Source organism: Rattus norvegicus, chromosome 9 (genome assembly GCF_036323735.1).
Source record: "Rattus norvegicus strain BN/NHsdMcwi chromosome 9, GRCr8, whole genome shotgun sequence".
NCBI lineage: Eukaryota > Metazoa > Chordata > Mammalia > Rodentia > Muridae > Rattus > Rattus norvegicus.
The window spans coordinates 24318591-24325268 of NC_086027.1; the positions used below are offsets into that span (position 1 = coordinate 24318591).

Sequence of the window (6678 nt, forward strand, 5' to 3'; positions counted from 1 at the left end):
CTAGCTTTCTTTCGTATGACGCTGACAAATCACCTGAGGGAAACAACTCAAGGGAGGAAGAATTTATTTACTCATTTGCTATTTATGTCTTTATATATGCATGTTTGTATGTATGTATGTGTGTATGTATGTATGTATGCATGTATGTATGTATGTATGTATGTATGTATGTATGTATGTATGTAGAGAGAAAGTCTCATGTATCCCAGCTGACCTCAAACTTACTATTCAACTGAGGCTGGACTTGAATTCCTGGCCCTCCTGCTTTGCCCTTCCAAAGGGTGAATCACAGGCATTTGTTTTGGCTTTTGGTTCCTGAGATTGCAGCTCTTCATGGTGTGTGTATGATCAATAAATACATCAACATTAGAGGAATCCATCAACCAATCAATGAGAGCTCAAACCTCTTTCATTCACAGCTTCTCCCTCTCTTTGGGTTCCACCCTCCCATCCATCGGCAAAATGTACATTGCACTGTGGTATTTTTATACATCCTAATTTAAACCAAAACATGAAAAAGGTTTACATAATAAAAAATGATAATTAACATTTGCTAAGATTCCGCCATGCACTGGGAATTCTGAATCCCTTATTAGCTTCACCGTCTCTGTAATAGACCAGTGACGGGGTTGTTATTGGTCCCATTTCATCAATGAGGAAGCCAAGTCTTAAAGAGGCAGGGCTGATCCCCCAGCCAGCTGTCTCCATGAGAACGGAAGCCGGTGCTCATCCATCCTGGTAGTACATGCTTTATAGGAAGGAAGCAAATGCCCACGGACACACAGGTAAACGGTTCAAAGGATCAGGGTCTCTGGTTTCCCTGGTTACCCACTCCTCCATCCACTGCCCATTAGGTTGCTGGGGAATTTCAGGCATGCGCAGGTGGCCCCTGTGGCCGGCACTGGGACCTTCATCAGGAATGTGTTTGACATCCTTTTTCCTTCTGTTGTCTTAAGAACAAGTAGAACGGGACTAGAAAGCTGTGACTCCATCTCATCCCCACAGGGCTGAAAGCAGTGTTGACAGAAAACAAGGGCTGAGATGTGACGTCACAAGAGAGGCGGGCAGCCTATGTGTTCCTGGGCTGTTGGGGTGATTGAAACCTGAAATCTCTAGAAGCTTCTCTCCTAGAGATCAGCAAGCTTCTTTTTTGGCTCAGACCACCTCACCCTTCCTGATGCTCACAGCTTGAGATTTACCTCAGAGTCGGAACTTAGGTAGAACAAAGAGGACTTTGGTGTGAGAAGGTCCCTATGATTATAAGGACCTCTCCATGGGGGCGCTGTTATTAAGTAGACATGAGTCATCAGCATACTGATACACTTAAAAAATGGGCTACATTATGATGTTTGAAAGTAACATTTTTCAAAGTTCCAGATTCTCACAAAAATGTCCTGTTGTCTTTGGAGGCTCATAAAATACAAAATGAAAGTGAAAAATGTATTTGGAATTCTAGAAAAGGGCTGTGTATGGAGCTATGGTAATTACAGGTAGTTGAATAGAATAATACAGATAAAAAATAATATCTTATGGCTTGATTTTTTTAAGAGACGGCACCTTTCAGTATAATGAGAAGGTCAATAAACCGGGATCCAGAAACTCCAAAGACTTTAGAGACCTCGAGTGTGGCCATCCATACTCAGTGAGCCTCGGTTTCCCTATCTATAAAATGGGGATGAGAGACCAGAGCTAGGCAATTTCTAGCTGTAATCTTTAGTTAACATAATCCATCCTACAGATGTGAGCGACAGTGTCACTGTCCTCCCAAGGACTTCTAGGAACACTGGTATATTTAATTCTTTTTTTTCTCCCCACGTATCTCTTCCCATAGGTACCTCTTTCTACTTAGGTTCCCTTAGAAAGGGAATAAAACGTCTGTATGTGCTATTCCCCTGTGGCAGAGTGGCAGACACTAAGAAGATGCAATAGTACATGGAGGAGGTAAAGCCATAGAAGGTTCTGGGGAGGTTTCCTTGATTCTACTCTGTCATGGTCTTTATCCACCTGTGCAACTCAGAACCGAATTGCCTGGAAGCCTAGAGATACCCCTGTGAGATCAGAGTGTATCACCTTGGATTACTTCCATTCCCTTTTCCTGGGAGAAGGTAGAAAAAGTCCCAAATAGCTTAGTTGGGTTTGAAACTTAACTTTCTGTATGGGGGCCTGTGCTCAACGTTAGGGCTCAACGTATAGGAATACTGCAGCTCTACCAGCAATGAACTCCCCCTCCCCCTCCCCCCAGAGCAGTTGGCATGCTGCTCCCCTGCCCTCCATGGCTAGCCGTGTAGATGTGATGTGTTTTTAGGAGAATACAAAAATGAAACCGTGGTCTGGAGGGAAGAGGCTCGTTTGTTACCTTTTCCCATCACCTTCGGGAGATGAGGGAGAGATTGGGTGCTGAGTAACCTTCTCACAAACAGGTCCGCTTGCACCGAAGTGTCGGCCATGAAATTTTCATATTCCCGTGCACTTATTGTTGGCCTATTAACCACAAGGTGCAACTGGCCATGTGGGAGACATGTTGGGAAAGGAAGCAGTTGAGGCTAGCCTGTGCCTGGCAAGTCTTGACTATCTCCATTGTGGGAGACATGACGCGCACAGGAACAAAGCAAGCTATGTGTAAGTATGAAGTGTGGTAAAACCTAGTGAGGAACTTCAGGGGCAGATCATCTGAGCAGTGGGGTCTATGGGGAAAGCCGCAAAGCTGAGGAGACTTTGAAGACTGCAGAGAAAAGAGCTGGGAACCACATGTATGAGGGAACTGGAGTAGGAGAGAGCATCCCATGGTGGAGCGACTGAAGGGTCTGCTTTAATTCCTTCATTGTCTCCCTATGGGCCTTGCATACTGGGGTCACACTTCTCCCCTTTCCAGTGTAACTGCATCATATACAGCCTGTGTGATTTCAACTCATCTTTGGTTACAACCTGTCCAGAAATTTTCATTCCGTGGGACAGTTCTAGCATAACCCAAAGTGATGTTTATGCTGAATATATGCTAGCTCTCATTGAATCATTTGGAGAAAAGATTCTTGTATTGTCTTGACCTATTCCTAGTGTATTTTCAGTCAAATATACCTTGCAAAAAAACATGATGAGGAGGTCGGCTCCGTGAAGTAAAGCACTTGCCAAGCAAGACTGATGACCCAAGCTCGGATCCCCTAAACCCTTGTCAGAAAAATTAGCTCTCATAGTTTGTATCTGTATTCCAGGGCTCCTGCAATGACATGGGAGACAGAGACAGAAGAGTCACCTAGAAGCTTGCAGGTCAGCCGGCATGGAAGATAAGACAGAGGAGCAGGCAAGAGAGGTCCTCAAAGCAAGGTAGAAGGCGAAGATGGACTCCTAGAAGCTGTCCTCTGATGTATGTGTGTCTTCTGGACATGGGTACCTGTACTCACCCCCCTTCTGAGAGGCGGGGGAGAGACAAAGAGAGAGAGAGAGAGAAAGAGAGAGAGAGAGAGAGAGAGAGACAGAGACAGAGACAGAGACAGAGACAGACAGACAGACAGACAGACAGAGAGAGAGACAGAGAGACAGAGACAGAGAGAGACAGATTTGTTTATAAATTTTAAATTTTGTGCAGGCACAAACTTAAAATTTTAAGCTTTCAATTCAACACTCATTACAGTTCTTCTGTAACACCTTTGCAGTACAGTTTTTTATCTAAAGATCCCTCATACTTGGTTCTGATCAACAGCTACATTGGCATCACTGATTCGAACCTACGGAGAAAGAATCCCCAGTGGAAGATTGATGTTGAATCTAAGTGATGTCACGTTGTTTTAAAGTGTCATTGAAATCACCTTGAACTTAACTCCTTCCCTCCACTCTCTTACCACCGCCCCATTACCCACACACTGTAACTCTGTTCCTTTCCCAGAAACAGTTTGGCAGTGATCACAAGACGTTTTGCCCTCAGTAAAGCTCGAGTCACGAAGGACCGCGGGATCAAATGATGTCATAGGTCTTGCCTCACTCACAGGCATCTGCTTCTTGGGAGGAGGCACCAACTGAAGGTCAGAGGGGTACAAAACAGCCACACCAAAGTGGTCTGGTTGAGGTCACCAGTCAACACCAGCTCCTCCCTTGCTCATTGCCAGCTGATCATGATGGGGGTGCTGTGTGCCTTGACAACGTGAAGGCCAAACGTGTGATGGCCTCTCACTCCTTCCTGGGATGCTGAAGGTGGCTGGACCACTCTCCATTTGATGGCCACTTATACCATGGGGAACGGGAACTAAGGCAGTTTTACTGATCAACGAACGGAACTGGGGCTGGAGAGATGGCTCAGTGGTTAGGAGCACTTGCTGCTCTTGCAGAGGTCCTGAGTTACCTTCTCAGCACTCATGTGGTATTCAAGGCATCCAGTACCCTCCTCCGCCCTTTGTGGAAACGCAGCTTCACACAAGTCACACACACATAGTTAAGAATAAAATAAAGCTTAAAGCAAGTAAGCACGCAAACACACAAGCCCAGTACTGACCCACTGCTTGAAGATAAACAGGGGGATGCTAGAAAGAAAAGTGCCCATCTATTGCATGTGTATGCATGGCTGTTCCTCCCCCATTTACTGCTGCTTAAAGAGCATTCCAATTTCTCTTTCCTCTGGCTAAGGAGTGAGTATCTCTAAGGTGTATATACCTCTGTTTTTTTATACCCTGTATAGTAGTTTTAGGTTGACAGAAAATCTGGGCAGAAGCAACTGAGTTCTCATAGAACTTCTGCACACCCTCCTACACACCCAGCCTCTTCAAGAACTTGTATTTGCAATGAGAACCTGCCTGGATATAGAATAGCCACCGAAACTCTATAGCTCAAATCACTCAAGGCATTGTCCATCTGAGGATTTATCGCTGGTTTTATTTTATTCATATGCATAGGTGGTGATTTGAAAGAGAAATGGCCCCTGTAGCCTCAGGTTTTTGAACACTTGGTTCCCATTTGGTGGCACTGTTCAGGAGGTCACGTTTCAGCCTCAGGCTCCTGCTCCTTTGACTGCCCATTGCTGCCCGGTCTCCTAGCCATGATGGAGTCCTATTCATCTGGAACCATGAGCTAAAATAAACTCTTCCCAACTCTTTTGGTCCTGGTTTTAGCACAGCAACAGAACTGTAACAAATGTGTCATTATTTGTATCTTTCATGAGTGTGTGTACAGGTGGAGGACAGAAAAGGGTATTGAACTGCCCCGAGTTGGAACTACAGGTGATTGCGATCCACCCAGTGTGGGTTCTGAAAACAGAACTTAGAGCCTCTGTCATCCCTATGTCAACTAGGTGTGGTCCATCTACCAAACACCTTTAAATAATAATACTGTTTGCATCTGGCTTCTGTCATCAGGACAGCTGGCCTCACGGTATGTGGACAGATACTCTTTTCATTCTACCCATCCTAACAAGTTCAGAAGAACCATACTCACGGATACAAAGTAATCTGTCCAAGCTTTGGACACTAGAAGGATGCAGCCGAAGGTCCCTGATGCTCAATGTGTCACTGTGTCTTATCTTTATTGCCTCCCCTAAAACCAAACTGTGACTCACTTGCTTGTTAAATATTTAACAAAACATGAATTCATGCTCACACAGCACAGGCCAGGGCTGACAGAGGCCCTCTTTCGGATCTTACAACTGGCTGGTACTTGAGAGACTGTCCACATGCTATTGACCTTGATGGTGTAGCTTGTACCAACATGTCCTACTGCAAGCAAACCTCTGCCAGGTGGAGAACTGCTCCATATCTGAGGAAGAAGACCTGAACACTGGATCACCACATACTTCATTGTCATTTAGTGGTAAACATGGTACTTCTGGGCTTCCCCAGCTCCTGTTGGGAATTCTAAGGGCACTGGAGGTCCAGGCCGAGATTTGTTTGTAATATGCAGATGTGATGAGGCCTCTCCTGGACAGAGGCTTTACTCTGGGAGCTGTGGCTGTCTGTGGGTGAACTATGAAGAAAGCTAATACAATTTCTGTCTGAAATGCAATACCTCCTGGATTCATCTTTTTGTTTTAAAAGTTTTATTCTCCCACTTTGCCAATTTAATGGAGTCTGACGTTAATGATAATGCTGTCTGATGAGTTGGTCTCTGGAGTTCCAGGTTCCTCAAGGCCAACATACCCACAGTTCTGCTCTCACAGCCTTCCTGACGAAATCTTCTCCTTGACTCAACCTTTCCTTCCCAGCTAGTGATGTCACTATGTATTTCCTCATTCAAACTGGAAGCAGTGCTTATGCTTTATGAAATCTGTCTGTCAACCCCACCCTCCAAGTTTCTGTTTGAAATCTGTCCATTCTTGATGCCCACCTCAAGTTTCTGTTTTGCAGTGCTGCTCCCCACCCCCATACCCTCCTCATATTCCAGTGTCCTGCAGTAGACCTTTCTTAGGTTCCATAGTTAGAAGTAAACTCCTTAGAGAAGTTCACTAAAACATTCACATTCTAAGGGAGGAGCGACTTTACAGCGCTGTATACTCTGTGCATTGGGTGATGGAATGTCACCAGATTTCTAAATTATAATTCAAACTAAATGAGAAAATATTATGAAAACATAAGACTTTATAGGGAGGGAAAATATTCTGAAGTAAAGATAAATTATATTCATCACTAAGAAGTCAAACGTCCTTAAGATAAACTTTCTGTTAGTATGAGCACAATTAAACCCCATACGGAGCAGCTTATA

At 44.6% G+C, this 6678-nt stretch overlaps 1 long non-coding RNA gene across 3 annotated transcripts; it reads left to right on the forward strand.

Annotated features, from left to right (window-relative positions):
* Positions 1-355: 355 nt before the first annotated feature.
* On the forward strand, positions 356-5982 carry LOC108351895 (uncharacterized). 3 transcript variants are annotated; one of them, XR_005489048.2, is made up of 5 exons: positions 356-1217; positions 1832-1941; positions 3210-3361; positions 3881-4016; positions 5340-5982. It is a non-coding gene; the product is annotated as an uncharacterized LOC108351895 (long non-coding RNA). The 3 variants fall into 3 exon arrangements; XR_010054725.1 differs by having other exon boundaries at positions 359-1217; positions 3881-5982; XR_010054724.1 differs by having other exon boundaries at positions 360-1217; positions 3210-5982.
* The last annotated feature ends 696 nt before the right edge of the window (positions 5983-6678 follow it).